We start from the raw sequence: 24,449 nt of genomic DNA, 5'->3' as shown, positions 1-24,449 counted from the left end.
TGCAAAGATAGTAATTGACTGTTAATTTTTCTAAATAATAGTTGCTTCTTCATGAAACGCAGCTGTTCCATGTTTATTTTGGATATATTTTATGTGTGGTTTAGAGCTTCTGCAACTAATTAATCAAAAGTGGTCTGTGTTTTAGTGATAGCATTTGAAATATATATATAATTTATAGATGTAATCTCATAGTTAATATTATGTTTATGTATGCTCACACACACACGTTCTAAGTAGAGAGGGAAGATGTGGGAGCTAGTGCTACTGAGCTTATCCAATCCGGGCCTGAACTTTAATCATCTTGTCACCATCTAATAATGTTGTAACTGAGTTTTGGTGATTTTGGGGCAATTTAAATTCTGCTTGCATCGTGTAAAACAGGAGGAAGTTATACTTTAATGGTATCATTTATCCTGCTGAATGTTTCATTCTGAGCATTTGGTACTGCAGGGGTAGCGATGGTCCCCTTTACTTTTGCTATACTGGCAGCAGGGCTGTTGGCTCGAGAAAGCCCATATTGGATCAACCCAAGCTAGCAGAATACATCAGTGTAACATTCAGCAGAGTCACCGCTCTTCATGTAAAGGGAAGCATGGCAGTGTAGTCAATATTTGAAAAAATTTATATTGCCCCTTGCAATGTATACAGTATATATTGTTTTGCTGGCTATTTTCTTTCAGGCACTTATCCACTAGTAACTAATCTGTATGGAAAGGGATTGAAAATTCAAATAATTTCAGATAGCAGAAGCTGAAAGAGTAGTGAGGTTTTCTGAACCGTTAATACTTTTCTTGATAGAGGCTTATCTTGCACTGGGTTAATAATGCACATCACAATACTTCTATCATTTTGTGGTTCGTTTAGCTTCTGTTAGCAGCATGCTTGGACTCCTACATGACTTTTACCTTGTTTAAAAAAAATATAGAATTGGTCATTAAACTGTATTAGCATCTGTAATGAGCCCAGGCATCCCTTTTCTGCTCTTTTCTTGCCTGTATTCAAGAAGCCTCTGTAGGCCTATTTGATGTGAGCATTAACGACACAGCAATGTAGTTAAATGCAAAACTTTGTACTAAGAAACAGTATGATAAAATTTTAATTAATCTTGTCATTAATTCTGATCCCTCAATAGAAAATGAATCCTTTGTCTGGCATATGTAAAGTCACAGTGCTTCCATACTAAAACAAATACTTTTTTACTACTCGAGTAAAATGAGTATGATAAAGGCAGCAATATATCAGTCCTCGTGCTTAGAATCTATCTACAACCTTAATGTTCTACTTTTTAAACTTATTTTAATATATCTTAATTTTTCTTTCCTGTCATTACCTGATTTCATGTGAAAATTTCTTCATGTGGTTCTCTTCTTCTTAATTCATTAGATTTGGCATGGCTGTTTATTGTATCAGCTTCGCATCTGGCTAATGTAGCTCATTTGAAACAAACAATATGCTTGAACAAACCCCTATAAAATTAACCCTTATGGTCTAAACAGACTGGAACATATACACTAAGACTGTAGTTCTTCCTCTGTAAAAATCACTTAGCCAAATGAAAACATTTCTGTGTTCTCTTGTTAACCTGTTCCCATCTAAAGTATGAAATGTTTAACAACAGTTTAAAAACATTTTTACATGCGGTATTTTTACATCATCCACTATATTCTGCTGTAAAAAGAAGTTTCTCTCCTACACTGAAGAAACCCACCCCCCCCAAATAATAAAACAATCAGATCTGCAATATAAATAAAGCAGTTTCACTCTTGTTTGGAAAAGTAAATCCCTGTGTTATAACTTATGTTCTAGGGGAAGCTATAAATCCTTATGCAGTTGCTGATGTTCAAAGTATCACCCAAACTGGTCAGAGTTCTGAATGTAATGTAGAGGAATATAGTATGTTCATGCAGAAATGACTAGGATGATATGAAACTAAATGTTTATACCTGTGATCAAAGGCCGAGTAACACAAACAAATGCGCTAGGACCTCTGATTCCCAGTTGCCATGTGTTCTGGAACAACCCCTTCATTGTTCTCTCCAAAGTAACTGACCTTGGGGTACACAAGTATAAATAGAGAAGATAATGACTAGAAAAAGGTTACTATGGTTGGTCAAAGCTTCTGTCAGAAGGTCTGGAATTTGACAGAGGATCATTCAGGAACAATTCTAGATTAATTCAATGTCCATTTACAACTTTCCTCTATGTTGTCAGCTAGTATCACTGTTTCAAGGCATTCTCACACCCTGTGTTGTGTGAGAATTTGTTCTTGAACTGTCTGTCTGCTGTAATGGCCTCGTGCTCCATCAGAGGATCCATTGTCTGGTGCTTTCCGACTCCTCTGCTTCTCTTCTTCAGAGTTTAAAGCCAACTTGTTGCTAAAAGGCCCTTCCGTTTGAAGGGAAGATCTAATAGCTACTCAATATCACTTTCTATTTGGTACAAAAATTTATTTTCATGTTATTTATTTTCAGTGAAGTGGAGAAAACCAGCATATAGTTTTGTCCTAGCAACCTGTAGCTTTGTTCAGTTCTTCCTTCTTTTCCATCTTCCAGAAAATCGGTTCCTTTCTATGATAACAAAAAGCTATGAAATATTTGAGACAGTGGTTCATCTTGAATGTCATCAAAATCAGTGTTTGCGGGGACCTTGGGATGAGTTTCTATGTTGCTTAGAGCAGAGGACACATTGCTTTATCACTGCTGATGCTCCGAGTCTATCCGGTGTGGCAGCTTTCTGAGCAGAGAGTTTTGGGAGGGGTGGAAATAATTTTGGTAATTTATGGGGTTTTTTGTTAGTTGGTTGGTTTCTTACTTTCTCTGTTAAGATTGTCGTCTTTTTTTCTTCTTTATCTATGAATTCAAACATGTTATTCATCCTGCCCAATGAGGTTATTCTTAACAACTTACAGCTGTTCTGTGCAAGAAGGGAGAGACATGCGAACTAAAGATACAAAAGATATATTTTTTTAATAACGAAATGCCAGAGAGTGTTACAGCACTGTTATAATACCAGTACTCCCACCAGAGGCCTCATACATATGTATGATAGGAGACCACCACGTGGGAGAAATACTACGAATATGGGGGAGAGAAATTGAATATTGATAAAACATGTCACAAACTGTGAATAGCCCACAGGAAGTATAATCTCAGTGGGTACGCTTAATTGAAACAGATTAAAATCTAAATCCACGCAGCTGATAATGTTTTTTATCTTGAAAGGTCAACTGGGTTTTTGACACTCCTAGTCTTACCAGAAACCTGTGTAAAAGACATTGGGCAGGGTGTCTTCAATACATTTTATTTAGAATGGACATTTATGACTGGTCGTTGACCTTGAGATTCCATTAGCAGTAATGAAGGGCAGTCAGTAATGCTTTGTGCGGAGTACAGTAAATGATGCATATACACAGATGAGAACACGTCCCCTGCTCCATGCTGTGTTGGGATACACCATGGCACTGTCACTGCGTTCTTAGTCCCAGTAAGACAAAAGGAAGCAGTGATACTAACAACAGTGAGACTGCTTTGGAAATATTTTTACTGTACAGTGTGTTGGAGTCCCAGCTTTTCTGTTTCCGTTCTTCCGTTCTCTCCCTCTTCTCATTGGTAAAACATATGACAATTTCTAATTCTCTACAGAAAAGAGGACAAACCCCATTTGCCTAATCATATAGGGAGTTTAGTTGACTGCTGTCATAAGGATATAAATCCAAGATATAAAATCCAATAAAATGTTTCTAGAGAGCCCTTACATGAAAATGTTTTAAACTCCAGTTAATCAAAAAGTTTGAGGCTGACTCTGGGTGACATTTAGTGTACCAGAAGCACAATGCGTTGATTCAAGGATCATCTTCTCCAAGCTCAACTAGTCCATCTCAGTGAGCAGGAACTCAAGCAAAGCTGGCAAGGAGGAACAAGGAGTCGCTGAGAAAACTCAAACATAAAGAAGCAGCATAGAAGATGTCCGAGAGTTTGGGATGGGATGGGACTGAGAGCTCCATCCCTGTGGGTCTCTTAGTTACTGTTATTGTTCCTCTGTGGTGGGATGCGAGGCTGGTTAGAGCCCGGAGAACTTTACAAGCAAATGAAATCAGCGTCTTCATTCTATGACTTCCTCAGCCTCATTACGTTGTTTAGTTACTCGTAATGAGAAGTTCCAATGTCTTAAGTTAAAAACGATATTGGCAATGATTGGGCTGGCTCATACATGATGAAAGTGCAGGAGAAAAAAAAGGTATATATTAGGCTGCAGACATTCAATCTGTGATAGTGGTCATTGAGAATAAAATAACTGCGCTCCTTATCGGTCATCATCGTTGGATTCAAACTGAGAGAATTTTTAATTATCTTGCTTTTCTTCCCTATTCTCATTAATTAATTATTAGCATAGCACTGAGGTTTTTATGCATGTAGGGCACATGTGTATTGTTGTTGTTCTTGTTGGTTTCTCATATAATGACATATTTCTAATTAACGTGTGCCAGAACATCAAATTTCATTAATTTCAGGTTATTAAAAATGTCTATATATATAGCTGCGTGTACTTCAAAGAATATTGACTAGATAACACTTCAGTGTAATTGCTTCAGTATAATCTTTCTTGGAAGGATATAAGGACCTAACTTAAGCATGAGAATGTAAGCCGATGTTAAATTATGAAGAACAAAGGAAATTATGAATTTCATGTTTGAGTAATTTTTATTAATTGTTTCTCTCTTCTGCCTCCACTTGCATAATATTTGCTTAGAGACAATACCTACAGCAACAATTTGTTTTATCCTAAAATACTAGGTAAATGCATAGTCCTAACAAATTCACCCAAACAATCGGCATTGTCAGCAAATTAAAACCATGAAGATGGGCATTCAGACTTCAGAAAGTACATTGTTTTCTTAATAAAATAGGTTGCAAATAAAAATTGACAGCTGAGATGTCACTGAGGCCTGGCAATGTTGGCAAAAGGATGGAGGTTTTAAAGATTATTTTGGATAAATCTTATTTTTAAATGTGAAGTCACCTGAAAATCATCCATTTCCTTGAGAAAAACAAGTTTGCTTTTGGAAATGAGGCTTACCAGCCTTGTCATTATACAAAGCTGAAAAAGCAATTGTGAACCCCCTACAGACTTGTATTTTTCCCTTTTGAAACAAAAGGGAGAGAGAAAAGAAAAGCTGCCACCACTCAAGCAGGAAACTTTACCCGTCCTCTGTTCTCCAGCAGCTACCACCAAAAAGATCATTTCCAAAGACACGGGGAGCTGCCTACGCCTGAGCTGTCTGTAAGGCAACAAAACTCAGGACCTTAAAGAACATCATCTTTAAAGTAGGCCTGGAGGCTATGGAGGTTTCTAATGTTATGACTGTAGTGTGGGGACAGCCTTGTCCTTAGAAAATGTTGAGCCTGCTTTAGAGTTGTAGGTTGATTTATAAGCATTGCGAAAGAAAGGGTGAGGAGACAAAAAGAAGTGCAAATGATGACCAAAGTTCATCACTTCCCCACCATAGTGGAACGTGGCAGGTCAACCTGCTATAAAGACCTTTTTTTTAATTAGGTCCACAATTTTTATGCTTTTGCTCATGGAAGAGCTGAACCTTTTTTAATTTAGGCCTGCTGAAAGCATCTAAGGAAATCTTTTCTGCTCATAACCAGGAGCTCATGAAAAAAAGACACTGGTGTAACCACTAGATGTGTCTGTCGAGTATTTAATAACATTGTTATTGCACGTTGAGAAAATGACATGTTGAATTTTAAGGTACCCTGATACATACTGCCCTAATACAAGCTAAGTAGTACTGGGCTTGCATTTCTGACTCTGGTTTGAATGCTAAAAGTTACCATTTGAAGTGGAAAATAAGAAATGCTATCCAGGTTTCAGATATGGTGTGCTAGTGTTGTGATGGTAAGACAGGATGGACTTCACTTTGGCACAGGGAGGCAAGAGTTATACCTGTGTCATACATGGAGAAATCCTTTGATGTATCTTAACTGTGACCAGACCCACCAGGCAGGTGGAGCATATTGGGTAATCATCTTCCTTTTTACATTAGTAAGCATTAAGTCGATCCCTTATCTGATAGACATTGACTGTATGCATCCTTGGCTCATTTAATCTTAGCTGATTTGATTAAAAATAAAGTATTTAGTATTACTGTTACACATTAAAAATATTTTCTTAGTTTTAGACAATATTTGTATTATGTTTTCTATTTCAGGCTACAGAACACCAGTCAAGTGAAAGAATAGTGCATTATATGCTAACAACCTGTATATTACTTGACTTTCTTTTCTGTATAATTGCACACTTAGGTTTGAAGAAACACCTTTATTATTTTAAAGATATTTATATTCACAAGATACATGTTGTCCAATTATTCTCCCTTGGCAAGTATGTTCTTAATAATTTGGCATTTAAGTAAAATATACCTCTTCATTTTGTAAAGCTTAAAGCAATAACTAATTAAAGCAGTAGTTCTGTTTTATTTGAAGAGTTATTTCCTTTGGAATATGTTGTAAGCCTAGTTTTAAAGTAAACAAACCTTGTTCTCTGTTTATAAAATTGAAGCGTTCCATTCTGAGGTCTTCATTTCCAGTTTACTGCAGCAAAGCTGTTGAGAGGCGTGAGTGCTCGTGCACTGGGAAGCCAGGGAGGCCAGTGAGATCTTTGGCAGCTTGCAAATGGAGTATCGTCTTCTTTTTGAAGATATGTTTTGATTGAGGTGGATTAGTATTTTTTTCTTAATATGTTGATGATGCTTGCAATTGCAAGTTAGAGTATTGTGAAGCATCAAAGAACTGGGAGAACTTCTCCAGTAAATATTTTCTGACACTTCTGCACCAAGGACAGTGTATTTTGGTAGAGAATACTGCCTTAAAATATTATGACATCTGAGTAGTTGAGTTTTATGTTGCAGTCATGTCTGCCATTTGAATTGTCAAAAAAAACCCACTGTAGCTTCCTTTTTTATTTAAAAAAAAAAAAAAAAAAAGTAGTCCCAAGCAACTGCAGTAATGAGAAAAACTGCTCATTTAGGGTATTCCAGCTTTGATTCTGAATTTCTGTGATTTGGAATCAGCTACCCAAGTCTTAGGTCTCATTAACCCTGAGGTAAAAACAATCTTTCTCTCAAATGATTAGGTATAATCAGCCGAACGTTTAAATATGACTTAATATGACTTTCCTATTAAGGATGACTGACGGTTTGGTCCTGTGTATGGTCTTTTGATTAGATGTTGTTTTTTTCTTTGAATACATGTACTTCCCTGTGCATCCTTTTCCAAGAAGATCACAGCATGTTTTATAACAAACTTGTATAGTTAGCTTAGAGCAAACACCGTGAAGAAAAATTAAATTTACTCTCTCATAAGCAATCAAATCCCCCCATCATTCTGTGAATGTGCAACACTTCAGTAATTATCAGGGGTTTTCAGCTTTGTTTCATAGGATTGCCTAAGCTAAAACTAGTGCCGCTTTTCATTTTGAGTGGATGAGAAACTTGGGAAATAAATGCCCATTTAAAGGTTACATACAACCTATCAATTTGTTATATTCGGTTTCTTTGTTTCTTGGGTTCCGACATTCCCTGGGAAAGCTAAAAATTAAAGTTAGTTCTGATAATCATGTAGATACTGCTGTCTCCTAATAGCGATTTACTGAGATGTCACATCTGTCAGCTATTTTTACATAAAACGAAGTTCAGTCTTAAATGGAGTTAAAAGTAAAACTCTAGCAGTTTTTTAAGTTAAAAATATTACCCTTGTATCTGCAGTTTCACAAATGACCATGGGAATTAAATTTAGGCATAAATGAAAGAGGGGAGATATTTTGAGAATGTCCCATGGGATAACAAACCAATTTAATGTCATCAGTGCAGAGAAAGAAAAAAAAAAATGCAATTCTGAATATTGAGAAAAGGACACATTCATCATGGTCTGAGTTTTGGAAGCAGTATTTAAAATAGTATATTAGGACTTAAAGTCAACCGTTAAAGAAAAGATTGAATTTTTTTCCTTTATAAGGATGAATTGCATTCTAGGCAAATAGTGTGGGATAGTGTTGTCATTTTTTTTTCCATTCCCTAGCCCAAAGCCGCTAGCAACAGCGTGGCATGTAAACCTTTGCTGCTATTGACAAAGCTAATGACTCTTTGCTTGTCTGTCAAATTTTGCATTTAACTGGGCAAGCAGAATATCACGAAGCTGCTCTTCGTTGGCAGAGATACAGACTCACCTTGAAAGTAGGCAACAGTGTAGGACACCGATTCTAGCACACTGGTCTCTGATTTCTGGTCAGGTGTAAAACACTTGTGGCTATAGACACATTCACACACGTATTGTAATGAAGAGACTCTGCTAACGGAGAGGTTGCAGTGGATAAATCAAGTGGAAAAGCTTTGACATTTTTGTATTAGAACATCTTGTTTAGGTTATCAGCTGGCTGGAATGGGTTATTTTTTCCTGAAATGTATTTTATTAGATATAAATTTAGGAATGTGTGATGAATTAACATTTAGTATTTCTTTACCCTTATCTGTTGAATACTGCAGTAAAAGGATAAAAAGCTACACTGAAATGATCAGCTGTGATGTTCAGAATGTAATAGAACAATCTAAGTGGAATAATGCAATTTCAACAGAAAACAATTGTTTGTACTTACACTATATGAAGAAAATAGTGGGTTACCCTAATCAAATAAGAAATTATTTTATTTTTTATTTAAATAATGGTACTTCAGTATATAAGAAATGTTGCTATAAAGACAGCAAATTCTGCTTCTGTTAACCAACAGAAAATCAGTTTAAATCTTCAACATTTGTAAGAGTAGTGGAGAAAGGTAGGATGAGGCTTCTATAAATTATTGCTGCTCTTTCCTGACATTTCAGTCATCATTCTTAGGATTTTTTAATCTAACAAACTGGTATATACCAAGGAGTTTATCCTTCACTGTCACAGAAGATGCTGCCATGGAATTCAGCTGAAGAAATCAATTTAATGGTTTGACAAAGGAGAAAAATTAGATTGGCATTATGGAGAAACATTTAATAAGGATAAGAAATAAAGTCAAAGCACTTGTAATGCCTGTCTCTCACTGCTGTTCAAGTGTATCATTTAAAACACTATTGGTAGCTTTGGAGTGGGGATAGTCTGGGGAAGTTGACCAGAAGATGTTGATTGACATGAAAAGCATATAGCTGCTACATTTCTTAGTTCTGAATGACCATTGTCAAGTCATACTTGGCTTTTAATTATAGTTTAGTAAGGGTTTTTACAATGCACAATACAGATAATAGAATGACTGTAAAATAAATACTTTCTTGAAATATTTACTGGCAAAGTCTCGCAACTGAAGTGTAATATGTAGAAACCTGAAATTTAAATTATGCAAAGGTTTGAGCTGGATGTTATTTTTCTAGTAAAGTTCAGTAAATCGTTCAGCTGAAGGAAAAGATGAAGGAATAATAAATGTTCTTATTTTACTTAGATTTTTTTTGTATGTGAAGCTTTCCTGGGATGATTTTTGTTATCTTCAGTTTTTCTGTATTTGTTACTAGGCAATGATAGAGAGAATCACACGTGAACAGAACTTTTTCCTTAATCTGTTTTTGGCACAGGAAAAGGTGCTTTTGTGTTGTCTGGTCACCTGCAGTCCTGCTCGGGGGGAGGTCTGCTGGCAATTACAGGGAAGGCGCTTTCGTAACACTTCTCACTTGAGAATATGTATGCGTTTTTACATGTGGGTTAGGTACTTCTCACCTATAAAGGCACATGTCCCTTGACATACACTAGAGAACTGAGTCACTGAGACAGATGATGACTTTCTATAGGTTGTAAAAGTATATTTAGGACAGAGCGAGGAATTACGTCAGGATAGGTAGAATCCAGCACTTTTCTTTAAACCCTAGGTGAGAATTGTGCATCCTTGGGCTTGCAAGAGACATTGGTTCTGCATCTTTGTAAGGTTGTGTTGTGTATTTTTGTACTTCTGAGCTGGCAACCTGCAAAACTGGGATTCATTATTCTAGAGTTTCAAATACAGGAGGTGTTTTTGATCAATGCTACTTAGATTTGTCTTTCACTGGGAAGCTAGTGAGGCCAGCGAGACCTGGGGTGGCAGTTACAAACTAAGTATGTTTGGCGTTTTTTTGAGATATGTTTTAATAGTAGTGGACTGGTATTTTATTTTTTCTTAAATTCATTTTAATGATGCTTGCAATACCAACGTAGAGCACTGTGAAGCACCAAAAGACTGGAAGAGCTTCTCTCAAATATGTTTTCTGACACTTTTGCCAAACTTCTTCAGGTATGGTCTAGATTTTGGGTGGTTATGTTTGGCCAGAGATGGTGGATACAAAATTGAAGCAGGTCCAGGATGGGAGTAGAAGTCCCCATTGCTGGTGGGGTAAGGTCCACGCACCTCGAGACATTATGCTTAACATAGTCTGATACAGAGGTCTTTATAGTAACTGCATGTCCGGAAAGAAAAGTTTTCTTTCCTTTTTACTTGAAGGAAAGGCACAAAAGTGAGCCTCAAAGGGGAAAAACACCTCTAATAATTTAGGTTGAAGTGCTTCTTAATTCAAATGGTGTGCTACTTAGACGGAGAATTTGATAAGAAGGATTAGAACTGGAAAAGACAGACTTTTTTTAAAAGCAAAGCTATTACAGGGTTCATTACTTTATTTATATGTTCTCCAAAATCACATGAATGAAGGGAAAAAATGAGAGAAAAAAATACTGGCTTCAGTTCAGAATGTCAATTACTACTTTTTTAATCCTCTTTTCACAATTTATTTGACATCTTGAACAGTAGCCAAAAAAGCTATTATAACTATAAAACATATTCATTGGTATAAATCTCATTAAGTTGAGCAATTTAATTAAGGTATTGACATGCTTAATTGATATGTGCAAGGAGAGACCATTTTCATATCTAATTTCCATATGCTTTCTGCTTTTAAAAAAACTAGCTCCGTAAAAACGTTATAGATTTAGCTAAGCCCTGTCATCCCAAAGGAGCACTTGCTACCATTTACCTTGATTTAGAGCCAACTACTCTTCTAAGTGGAGCTCCATTAAATGGATCTGATGTATGCCTGACTCAAACATGCGTCAGCTTCTCTTATGATCAATAGTGGAATATTTATATTAATAAAGCACCAAGTTAATTAAATAAAATAGTCTTCTGGGTAAACTTAAGTTACTAGGGGATGGGCAGAGAATCAATATATTCTGCCATTTGAACATTAACTATGTGCTCTGAAATTTTATGTTGTCTTAGCAAAGATGCTTGCAGTGTGGAAGTCTCAGATGCACAGAAATTCCCAGGGCAGAGAAAGCTCCTTAGTGTCCTGTGCAGGATTTTCTTATCGAGTTAAAGAAAAACAAACGAACAAAAAACCTTGGATCGGTTTGGCTTCTGTGACTACCCACTTCATTCCTACAAACACATTGGAAATCCCTTCTTTTGTGTTGGGACTGGAGACGGGCAAGTAGATATTTTCCTATTCCAGCCTTGTCAGAGGAGGAGCGTGCATGGGAAACTTGCCAAGTAAGGGTTTATCAGTGATAGTGAAGGGCCACCTAATTTGGTTTTGAAGAAAATAACCTAAATAAATTCTAAAATTCTATAAATTCTACCTTTCAAATATTGCCTGTTTTCAGCCCAAAGGACAAGTGTTCTTCAACCGTTTCCAGCAGCAGGGCCTTCAGCTGCCCCCATGGGTGCAGGGGCAAGGGGTGGGGCACACGGGCCATGCTGCCTCTGATGAAACCCTCTCAGACAGAGTCGGGAGAGAGATTTCTACGAGTGGGTCATTTCTGACCACTATGGAAACCTGCCCCTGTTAGAAATGTGATTATAAGTCTCAGTCACGAATTCACATCATTCTTTTGCTCTGAAAAGACACATTCCACTGTCCCTGTGGCACTGATGTTATTGCTATAACATGCAGATGGCCTTTGAAGGAAGCAAGTTCCCTCAGGTACCATTGCAATCCACCGATACCACTTTACTGTTTATCTACATTTTAAGGCTCTGGTTCAATACAATGACGTGAAAAATGTTTCTGTAAATTATACTGGAGCTTTAAAAGAATGCCTGACTTTGATAACTGAAGGAGCTGCGTGCAAGGAAAAGAAAATATTAATTCAATATTAATAGGTTATTCAGTCAGTTTAGAACTTGTTCTGTGTAAATACATTACCATCTATTTAGCCAGAGGCACCGTGGCATTCGGCTGTGTGCCAAAGCCCTCAATGAAGGTGGAGAGTGGAGTGCTTCTGCCCACAAGCTTTGCTGGCCAGCACCAGGCTCCTTCCTGCTCCCATCTTGCACTTCTCAGGGTTGGTTTGAAGGCGATGAGTTAAAACTGAGGGAATTAGAGCGTTTTCATTTGGGCCTCCTCATTTTTAACCACTCAGATGTGCTGGGCTGAACAGTAGTTATTGCAGCGTGTGCAGTGATTATCGAATGTCTCATGACCGTAACCTGGGGTCAGTTTCTGGAAGATTTCAATGAGCCCGTTCTTTGCTGACTTCTCTGTGAGAGATGCTGTCTACCATCCGGACTGAACAAAATCATCATGTAAACCCACAGGGAGGTAGCATATGGGTTAATGTATAGAACTTATTAAAACAATAATCAGTAGAAGTGGTTCTGGGCCATTGCGGGGAAATGGTGCTGATATTTTCCAGTGATGCATGATTTTGACCTGGTTAAAATATTTCTAATTACCAGGCACAGTGGAAAAACTGAAGGAATAGTCTCCTCTGTCTTACAGTGAATTTTGTCTTATAGTAGCTAATATCAACATTTCAGCATTTACTGAAAATACGTGGGTTTGTTTCTATTTTTGTATTAATATAGAGCCTTCTGAAGATGACATATATGTTTGGTGTGTTTAGTATTTCCAAATATGCTTCATATATGGAGATGTATACTTTGGTTCTTGTCTAGTATTACTAATGAAAGCACGTATGTTACATCTGAAAATTCAGAATATTTAATGAATGTAAAACTATATTTCTGCTGTATTACTGTCTTTGGTAAAGTGTTGGTAATGCATCCCAACCCTACCATTTACTATTTGTTTTGCCTTTCTTCTTTTATATCATTCTTATGTTCTATGATTTAGAAAGACTGAACAAAGAGTGCAAGCTAGAAACAACATTGGAACCATATGTGTTATAGTTGTGTATAATCTATAGCATAATCATATAAATTTAACAGGGTGGGATAGGTTTAGTTAGAAAACCACTTTCTGGGTTAGACATAGTTCCCCAGTATTTAGAGTTGTCTTTCCAGAAATTGACTGTTCAAAGAAAGGGCAAGTGATTGCATCTGAGCTGGGATAAAAGCAGATTCCACTATAAATTACTTTCTGGAACCAAACAAAACCCTTTGTGTATGGAACTGCAATGCAGAAATTGTTGTATTTTTTTGACTGACTCTTAGTTTCTCCCTCTTGATTGTTGGTTTTCTGTATATACATCTGGAAGTAATGATGTGAATAAATAATATCAGAACGTAAACTTTCAAAGTTTTAAAAGGAAGTTAAATTTGGTTTTTTGATAAGATAGAGCTATTTGTGTCATATGAGAAGGTTTTAAATTTTACAGTATCAAATGTAAGATTTAAGGCAAAATCATAGTCTTTAAATTGTGTGTAGAACAAACAATTTGCAATACAATGTGCCTCCTTGTTCATTTCACTAGAAATGGCTGTGTTTCGTTTTGGTGTTATTGGACAATCAGTTTACTTCTGAGTTGTTACACACACCACCCCCTTTGGTAGTGTGCATTGATTTTATTTAAAAAAGAATAATAATTCAGGATGCCAATTTCCCAGTCAGAAGCTTAGTCAGGTCAGTGCAGGGGGTTGGCGGGGCTGTGAGCTGCTGTCATCGCTTGCATTGTTTGTCTTGTAATAACGATTTGAATGTAATACGTCATCTAAAGTTGCAAATGCAGAGGCTTCCACTGTGGGTGACGTGAGTTCTCTCTACCTTTGCGTTGGAAGGTAGTTTTTTCCAAGTGCCAGGCTGTATTTTGAAAGTCAAGCGAAGCATCTTTTACCATCAAAAGCTTTTCTGGGAATCATTTTGTACTTAGTGCTACATATACGTGCTAGCCCTTAGCTGATTGTTTTTTCAAAAGCTTGCTAAAGTAGTTGAACAGAGGATTAATAAATTGAAGAAACTTTTAAGTTTGGCATAATTGAAAGCCAAGTGTTGCTGTCAGGCATAGTTTTCTCTGCACACTTGCATAGCTGTAGTGGACTTTCTCTAGTCATCATCCTTCCCAGCAGTGATGAAATCAGATCACTGTGGAATTTGATATTCTTTGATTTGAGAGTTCTTCAATGATGAAACAGCAATGCGTAGACTTCTTGCTGCTTCCCTTTGGAATCTGTTGTGCAGGAGGCCCTCCTCCGTCTCCCCGGTCAGCTGTCAGCTTTTTTACATTTAATTTAATTTTCTGAGCTGACATTGTCAATCTAAAATTCAGCAACATGCTTGACAGCGAGAGGAAAGCCGAGTTCATTTTTGGAAGTGGCTTTATGCAAATAAATCCTTGTGCAGATCGCTGAAGCAAGGCATTTGATGATGAGTCGGAGTAGTGCCCTTGTTTCCTTGTCTTCTGCAGGAATAAAGCGCAAAATGTGCCACAGGCATCTTTGCGAGAATCTTTCTGTAAACCATCCACACATGACAACATCTCCCTATGAGTATTTTGGGTGTTTGGGAGTAAAAACTGAGTTTGGTTTCAAGTAGGATCTGGAGGTTTTCATAACGCGATATTTGGTTGGCTTCGGGGAACTTAACTCAGCTTGTAAGTTATTCAGGCCAGGCTTGTTTGTAAGTAGCAATGAAGTCCTAGGGAGGCTCTTAAGTCTTGTGAATTGTCTTCAATTTAGCTTAGTCTTCAATAAAGTTTTAGCTCCTTGGTAGGTGAACTACAAACACATTGAAATAACAAAACACTAATAGGCTCAGTGACATGATTACAAGTTTAACTTCGGTTTTTGGGGAATTTATCATTTTGTGTGCGTGTTAGCTTAGGTTTAAGTCTACGTTATCATGTTTGTTCTACTAGTATACTGTATTTTTATTTTCTGTATTTAAAACACCTATCTTCTATTTAGATGCCTTTTTCTAAAGCGTAGCACTATTTGATTGATAAACTTTCTGTGCATGGAGTGGGATGCCTGAAGGTGCTTTGCCTGCCTGGATAGTCATTGAAAAAAAGAAATTAATTTGGTTATGCTTCAGTGAATCTTTTCTTCTGTGTGTGGATAAGGTAGCAGAATGAGGTTTGTAGGTATCGTTCAGCTGTAATGGTAAGGGTGGACCTGCTTTGAAATAATTGAATAGCTTGTGGGTTCGTGGAGCCTACTGTAAAAAGGAGAAGCTAGTATTACTTAAACAGTTGCAACTTGGATGAATATCCCCAGTAGAGTTAACCACTTCGTGGTATTACATCTTGGTTTAATAAATCTAGATGTCATATCCACATAGAAAAAGTGAACTAAGGCTAAAAACCCGTCTGAACTGTATCTTCTTACATCTGCAGTGTTTCACAGGGGCTTTCAGGGACTAAACAATTCACAGCAGGAAAGATATATAAAGGTGAAGTTGTGGAAGAAAAATAGAAGCTAAAATAGTATGAAAAAGAAGGGACAGATTCATAAAACTCTCCGTCATTCGTCTAGGGCGTCAGTACCTGTTAATGGAATACAGACTGCTGAATATCACTGTAATAGACCAATATTACAATTTATTTTTAAAACTTTTATAATAGCTAAAGCAATAGTGTGCCCCTCTTACACTGCTACACTTTTTACAACAGAGTAATAGCCTCTTGGTTACCAGGCTTATATATAACCAGAATGTTGTTTTTCTCACTGCAGTGCATTCAAATAATTTGCAATTCATTTCTGCATCACTAGAATAAATGGAATGTCACTATAGTTGTTTTTACTATCCATGGATTCTGTATAATTTTTATTACTTTATATAGCCAAAGAAATGCCTACAGTGATCATGAAAACAAATTAAATAATTGGCCTCTTTCAGGAAAACTTCATGAAAAACAAAGCCTAAGTTTTTATACATGCAATTGATACTTACTCCTAGGAAAATAGTCTATTTTCATAGGTAAAGTACAGGATCACAGTGTGAATTAAATAAATACTATTATGGCCATTGTTTTCATTCTACTGTGTGATGGTTAGGTGCACCAAAATATAACTGGTCAGAGAGGTATTCTTCTGAATATATCAGTAAAGTGCAAAAAATTCTTTACTATGAAAACACTCATCATTAACAAAGGTAAAATTAGGTCAAGAAAGATCGTTGAGTGAGTTTTCCTCCAGATGTTGATCAGTTATGCAGTGACAGTGCAGTTTATTAGCTCATGTTTCAGACTTTATGATTTCACATATTTATCTCTACTCGCCATAAAAACTCGCCGTATTTTAAAAAAGATATAACCAATAAACTGCAAAATATCTTTTTGCTAAGTGATCAGACTGGGTTTAAACGGGGGTTCATTTTTGGTCCGTGGAGATCAGAAGAGGGTAATATTACCTTCTGATTTTTAGAATTTGCAAATGCATAGAATTTCTTTCCAATACAGCTCAACAGACAAAAGTATAAAACACACAACAGATCAACAGTATAAAACGTGTTGTTTGGGGTTTTTTTTAAAAATTAGCTTAAAATAAAGGACCCTCCATATAGCTGAATTTCCACTTTAGAAAGTATTGACATTAATAAGCAGCGAGAGAGCTTTTTGAATACTCATTGTTTTAGTAGCAAGCAAATATTTATAAAAACGGAAAAATCACTAGGAGATTAATTTCTTTCTACTGATGTCAGTGCTTTGCTCCTACCTCTTTGAGGTGTATGTTGTTCCAACTAAATCATTGTAGTGCCGCTGTGTTGTATTCTCACTTGGTCAGTGAACAGTCTAATAGAAATGTATTGGTAGAATTTGGTGTCATGTAGGATCAACATCATATTGGGATCACTTTGTTTTGTCAGTGATCCAGTTGCAAATGTATTTTAGAGTAGTTCTGGATCATTCCACAGTAAAAGAGATTTTTTTCCTATCCAAATGAATCTCTCCAATAAATTGTCAGAATTGTGCATGCTGTTTCTCTGCTGGCAGGCCAGTCTCACCACATGTGGTAAGACTTAGTGTGTAAATTGCATAAAATGGAATACCTAATGTATGTGATTTTCAAGGTGGGTTTTTTTGTCTCTTCCTGCACCCTGCTAGAGTACCTTGCTCTAGTCACATACTGCCTCTCGCTGTGTCTCATCGTCTCCTGTATAAAAGAGAAAGATTAATTATATTGATACCATTTTGTAAAGTACCGAAGACCTACATTAAATACTACTAATAAAGAAGCTTTATTGTAATTTATTAGTCAGAAGCTTTATTGTATTTCTAGAGGGGTGCTTCTCTTCAAGTGCTTCCTCTGAGTCTACTGTCACTTACTTTCCACTTCCTGCTCCTGGACATGTCCAAAGTTGAGTATAAAGACATTGAGGTAAAATGTAATTTTTGTGTGTATGTTCCGAAAGACAAAACAGATGCTGCTTTCTAAAATGAAAACTCTGATCTGTTGCAAGATGGGTGGTTTTAAAATAAGAGTCTCCTAAAGGCTGTCTAATCAGTATTTGCTCAGCATTTTGGAAATGGCAGGAGGAGGCAGGAATAATTGTAAAAGTCATAAAGACAAATGTTGCCTTTAATTGGGCATTGACACATAGATTATTTTTACAGTTCATTTAAAATATTATAAAAATATTTACTAATCTTAGATACTCTAGTAGAGTTAATTTTTTTCTAGTTTTGTGTTGGGTGCTTTGACAGCCAAATGTTGTAGCACTGTGTCTAATTTAGTGAAACGGAGTGGGATTTTTTCTTTGTTTGTTCGAAGTGACTAAGAAATTTTCAAAAACCTCTTATGAAGCGTGCGAAAATGTGTATCCTCTGTTCTTTTAAACATTTAGAAAGACTTCACCATGTACTGAGTGGTCCCTGTAGTTGTGTCAGGACAGAAGTCGTGAATCTGTCAAGAGTCCATGCAGGTCAGATCTCTTGAAGAGTCTGTATTAAAAGATGGGTTTTAATTTGGCCTTGGAGAAGGTGGAAGATGATGCTAAAATAATTATCTGCTGCTGAGATCTTTTTCCTCCTTGATTGCTTAGAGAACAGCCTTCCCATTCCCAGTCTTTTAAGTGCAGCCTCTGTTCAGCATCTTGTTCTTCAGAATGAGTATGTGAACATGGGTTAATTCGACTATGTGAAGCTTTGAGTGAATGTTGAAGTACAGAGTTAGAATCTATCACCAGATCAACAAAGAAATGGTGGCGTTTATCTTCTGGAAGCCTGGCAGTAGTACTTGGGCAGTAGTGCGTGACTGTGTGAAGGCAGTGAGGACTGGTTTAATTGGAATTTTTGAGCTAAATTCCCTCCCTTAAAACAAACAAGACGAAACTAGAAAGAGTTTCTCAATGGCTTCCCAGAATGTGAATTAAGAGCCAGCTGTATTATATTTAGCAAAAACACAATCACCTTGCATTGTTCAGGGTACAAAACATCTGTAGGACTTGCTCTTTTTTTGCAGACCTCGGATGCTGTCAACATCTATACTTTTATTGCAGTAGTAGCAGGAAGAATTTTTTTTCCTTTAGAAAATCAGCAGTGATGCCAAGTTTCCCCAGAGTAAATACTATACAATAGTATTGTTCTTGCCTTGTAGCCCATTGGCAACAAGACTTATCCATTTTCCTTTTAGACAGAGAGCTGTAACTGCTACTTTATGGTAAATACCATCTTTTTACACTGAACATAGGGCAAGGTAGAAGCCGTTGCTCCACTGAGTGTGTAAGGCCCCTCCTGAGTATATAGTTGCTGATGTGAGTGTCAGACTTTTCACAGCTTGTTCTTATTACTAGTGTAGTGAGCTGATATGGTCAATGTCTTTCCCACCTGGAAGATGATAAATATCTTGAATAAATCTTGCATATTTACAAGGCTGAAAGTTACTGAATCGCCGTCAACAGCTAACTCAGTTATTTGTTAATCCAGGAAAAGCCTAATATTGAACAGTTTTGGAAATACTACAACAATAGCTCCTAGATAAGCATAGTATTTGGCTGTTGAAAGTGTTAAATATTATTTTTAACCATTAAGAAACTGCGATGCAATTTTGGCAGAGCAGGAAAAATGTTTTTCTGTTCTTTACTGTGAATGAAACACCAGCTTAATGTGATACAAAGACATTTAAAAAAAAACGTGGTTGAATGTATTTACAGAGTCTGTTTTGATCTGATTACAACATCTGCATCCTTGAGCTTGTGCACACTGGCACTTATACCTCCGGGTACATTTACCACGCCCGTAATTAGGATCCATTTCTTGCATACCTCAAGCGTGGTGATCACTCTCTTGGCTCAGGCTTCTTAACACACTTTTAAGGCACAACAGCCTTTGCAAGTGTGCTTATTGCAGAGGAGACAGATCTGCATCCTTCCGCACTGAGAATAAGTGGCTGGAACTGCATAGGAGGATGTGACCAGGTTAACTATAATATTGCTCACTTGTTTGAAAGGGGCATTGTATTGATGGGGAAGAAGAAACGGTAGCAGTTAGAAGGGAATCTGTGCTGCAGCTATTCTGCTGCTGGTTTTCTGATGCTCGTTATGCCATGCTTGAGGTTAAGCAGGGTTTGAGGCATTGCAGGGTGTGGTGGATTGTAATAGAAACTCTGTGAGACAGCAAAGCTTCCTTGGCAATGTCAAGCTTTTAGTTAAAACACTGTGAATATTCTGTGCTGGAATTGTTACAGTTATGACTGAGTAAAGTTCTTTTTTTCCCTATGGATTTTCTTTATCTTTCTGTCTCCTTGTATGTTACCCCATTTGTCTTGCAAACTCTTTCCTTAGTAAGCATTGGTCCCTTTGCCCTCTCTCTTCACTCTCTCTAGAAGTCATCTTCCATCCAGCTCTTGCTCTACGAAAAAGCTGACTTGTATCATTCCTCACTTCACTGACTTGCTTATCTTTTATTATGTGTTACTTAGAGATACCTACCTCTTTGGATTATACTCTCTAATTTTCCCCATCTGTTACTCTTTAACTCCTTAATTGTGTTATTTAATTCAGTAAAATGGTGTAGGATAGAGTTTATGTGTAACATGCTGTACAAATTAAAAGTAATTCTAATGAGACAAATTGCAGTAACGAGGTTGTGTTAAGTACGTGACCTTTTGCAGAGTAGTTCAGCTTGGTGTTAGTCCAGTTGTAAAGAAATGTTGGGTTGAAGAATAGTCGCTAAACTTTAATGCACAAAACCACAGTTTTTTTATTTTATTTTGTTTTGGTAAAGGCATAAGACTGAAATGTTTTTAACACAGAAATCCTATTTGGTAAAAGAATGTAAAGAAGCTACCAACATGGATTAACAAATTTTATTTTTTCTCAGCTGCAAATTCTGTAGCTGGAGCGAAGCTAGTGGGCAAATTATCTATTTCTTAGCATTGGTGGCAGCTGACACTTTCTTAAAATCTGTATTCATACCTTTCCATTGCTTGCTTTGCAAAATAAAACTAAACAACATAAACTTTCCAATATTATTGTGTCAGGAAGAGATGATGGGAAGCAACAGGTTATTTTGCACTCTCAAGCCCCCTATAGAGTTGAATCAGCCAGCGTTTGTCTTACGTTTTGTCTCGGCCTCTACAAAGAGAGTTGCGTGTGAGCTCTCCTTTCTTATTCCAAGAAGCAATTGAGTTGTGGATAAGAAGATACTTGAAGGAATCAGGGTCGTTATTCTGGATCTTTCCTTCTTTTTAGCTGAACCTCGTTTCCATGTGTTAATCGTTAACTCTGAGTTTACTGTTATATGATGGGGTCAACATACAATAACATCCTGGGAAAGATACCTGCTTGGCTGTGAATCATTTCCTCTTGATGACTACTTCTTTAAGTCTTCGCATTAAACCTTTAGACATTAAAGGCACGTCTAGTTCTTTATTGGATATCACTGAATGGTGATCTTTCATTTAGCTCATTTGAGCGGGACACATGATAAAACCACAATAAATACTTCTTAATCAAGCTACTTTTCAGGCAGTTCTTTTTTTAAAAATAGTCTTTTTAAATTTTAAAATCTGTATGCCAAAAAAGATCTGCAAAATAATTGGTAAATGCTCAAAGGGTGTTTTTGTTGTTTTTTTGTTTGTTTGTTTTTGAAAAGGGAGACGACCTAAACATAATGCTATTGGTGTTGATTTTTTGGTTCTCATGTAACACATTTTCAGTACCACTGTAACTTTGCAAGTAGTATTAAAGTACCCTTTTTGATGTTTTAGATCTATAGTTCAAGGGAAGACTCTTATTTTATGAATGTTCATATGGTCTGTGTTCCAATTAACTGATTTATGCTCTGTCTCTGGCAAATTTAAGAAAAAAAAAAAAAAGAGAGACTTAATGTCTTTTATTGCTCTTTTAGACAGTTTAAATTTCTCTTGGGATGTAATAACCAGTGTCAAGGCAGGAAGCTAAAACCAAGCGTTGTAGCAAAGCCTACAGAGGCACTTAGAAAATGTCAGCAGTTTTGGGTGGATTTTTTTTTTCCTTTCCAATCCTTTTATCAGTAAGGCTTTTGCAATTCACATTTGAAGATCAGGAAAAAAACATACTTGCAGAGGGAGTTAATCTGTGTCCAAAGCATTTTAGTTAAATTAAAATAAAACCTAAAAAAATCTATTGACTTGTGCCAGCTCTTGTTTGAGTCTGGGTTAGACTAATGGGTGGTCTCCTGTGCTGTGAGGGCACGTGAGCCACAGCTGCTGGGTTTTGTTAGCTCCTGCGTCTCTGGTCTATGCAAACTATAAGTCAAAGTCCTTTAACATCTCTGTGGTTCTGGTTGCCCATCTCTGAAATGAGAATGCTTTTTCCTTAGGGGTGTTCACCGCACTCTGCTGGTTGTGGAAGCTGTTGGTTGAACGTATCCAGTATCGTCGCCTGCTGTGCTTTTCTCCTAGTTGGTTCCTCTGTGATCTGCTGCCAAGGCCTTCTCAAGTGTGTTTCCATCGGACAGGACCCCTGTATGAAGGAGGCAGGGGGACCCTTCCAAAAGGAGACTGCACTTAATCTAGGCAGCAGCTGGCTGCAGAATCTCTGTGCCATTTGCACTGCTTGAAAGCTGTGTGGCAGGTTGGACTGGATGAAACCTGCCTGTATTTATCAAAGTAACAGGAAGAATAATCCAAAACATTCATTTAGCTCAACATGTCTAATTTATCAGGATGCACATGAAGATGTTTCCGTTGTTGGGCTTGATGCTTTCTGTACAGAGGAACCTTTGTGAAGGAGGGTGCTGCTGATGTCCTGGCACATTTTAGTTTGTCCTTAGGTCAAGTGCTTTTGGTCAGCTCTCTAACATTGTCTGTTAGGGTGAGAGTTTTTTGAAAGGTATGTTTCTCTAAAGCTGGAATTTTTCAGATTTCCTCCAGGATCCTCTAGGATCCGTCATGGATGGACTTGTCTTCCATTACAGAAATAGATGGTTTGAAACCATTGTGTAAGAAATAGGAAATGTATTAGTAATCATCATTTATTTTTCTCCAGATTCATTGTTTATGTTTTCTACCACAAAAGAATACCTCAGTTCTTTTTTTGTCTGTTTTTTTAGGGTTTTGTTTTGGCCTCACATTCATTTATCTGGTTTTCTGCAGTTACTATTAATAACTGATATTTATTTCACATACCGTCGGTGAGAGTTTCCCATTATGTCTGTTATGAGAAGTAGGGAATGAAAAGCTGAAACTTTGAGATAAACTATGTTTTTTACAGCCGCCTGCTCCCTTAGAGCGAATTTTGTGAAGTGCATGCGCTGAGCCTGGTTGGTATTTGCTTGCTTTTGAAAGATGCTTACCAAAAGTTTGGCACAGTGTTAGGAAGCAGAGATGAACACTATTCCTAACTGTCTCAAAAAGGGGTGATTAGAATTGTGAGAAGGCAGTTGCGGACGATGAAGCATGCAGTTGTGAATTTTCTTCCATGCTGCGTCACTAATGCCATGCAGGCTGTCAGTTCTTCAGACCACTAGAGATATTTATGAAATCAGTCCATGATCTTAGAGATTTAGAGAGGCAGTATTGTTAGCTAGAGGAGAATGCCTAAACAGAAAATAAAATTAATACAATTTACAAGAAGATTGTCATAGAAAATGGATTAATTTCCTACAGTCCCCTGGTTTTGCCTGACTGCAAGTGAGAGCTGAGCATAAAGACAAAGCAGAACGCAAAAATATAAATTAGCCACAAATTTTAGACTACTATAATATTAGAAAAAAAAAGACTTGAAAACCTAATATATTTTTAAATCTGGCTTGAAATAATGCACAATGAAATGCCAGACGAATGCAGCTTGAGATGTTGGTGGGTTTAGTGTGGTTTGATCACACAATTCTACTTTTTCAAGCCCTTTTTGTTCTGCGTTGTCTCTTGCTTTCAGATCTTACTAATTTTTGCTTTCCTGAACAATTTTGTCACACGTTTACCATTGGCTGTAGCTTTGCTGTGCCTCTCTGTCGCACCTAAGTGACTCACTGTCATTAAATCGGTCTTCAGCACAAGCCTTCCTTCTTGTAGGTCTGAAATACACTTTACTTTTGACTCCTCTCTGTTCAGGTTGCCTGATCATTTGTCTGGGTTGAAGGTCTGTCTTTAAAGAACTAATATTTTGTTGCTGGCAAAAGAAAGGGGAGGTGAAGGAAGGGTCAGGGTGTGGATCAGTGTTAAACAAATTGTGAAGGTCACAAAGAATTTTAATCTGGCTTGAAAAAGAGACTTGTATCCAGCAGCACATTTTTGTTTGTGATAGTCTGAATGGACAATTGTGGCTACTTTGAGAATTTGGTGTAGACTGCATGACTGGTATAAATTGAATTAGACTCATGACAAGGACATAGTCCCCTTTTTTTTCTATCTGCCTGATGGAAAGCAGAAGAAAGCCCTGCGTGACACGTCTTGACCCGCAATGTCAATGTGGGCTTTTGTGACAGGCTCTGATTTCTGGCCTCTCATTTGATAAAGCCAATTTGGTGGAGACTAGAAAGGAGGCTCGCTGCAACACAAAATGTACTTACAGAAAAGAGTATCTGGTGGTGAGTACAGATGACTGCCATTCCATCTTAATAATCATTAGAAAGCCAGAGTTTCTTTCTGAAAACGGGGCAAAGTCTTGGGCTTGTATAACATAAGGACATAGTCACACCAAATGATGCACTTGTGTAACAGCCTGTGCCATGGTATCACCTTTCTTTGTCCTTTTCTCCTGACATCGCTCTGCCTTCCATTTCCTCTGTTTGCTTATTTCTTCCATTTTTCTTTCCCACTCTTCTGCCTTCCTTTCATCTTCTTACATTTCT

At 37.1% G+C, this 24,449-nt stretch overlaps 1 protein-coding gene across 3 annotated transcripts in view; it reads left to right on the top strand.

The window, feature by feature from the left end:
- SLIT3 (slit guidance ligand 3) overlaps positions 1–24,449 on the top strand; it is a 519,652-nt gene that overhangs the window by 243,234 nt on the left and 251,969 nt on the right. The gene's annotated exons all lie outside the window — the stretch shown is intronic.

Source organism: Rissa tridactyla, chromosome 11 (genome assembly GCF_028500815.1).
Source record: "Rissa tridactyla isolate bRisTri1 chromosome 11, bRisTri1.patW.cur.20221130, whole genome shotgun sequence".
Taxonomy (NCBI): domain Eukaryota; kingdom Metazoa; phylum Chordata; class Aves; order Charadriiformes; family Laridae; genus Rissa; species Rissa tridactyla.
Note: the sequence above shows the minus strand (reverse complement) of the source record. Positions and strands in the feature narration are given on the sequence as shown.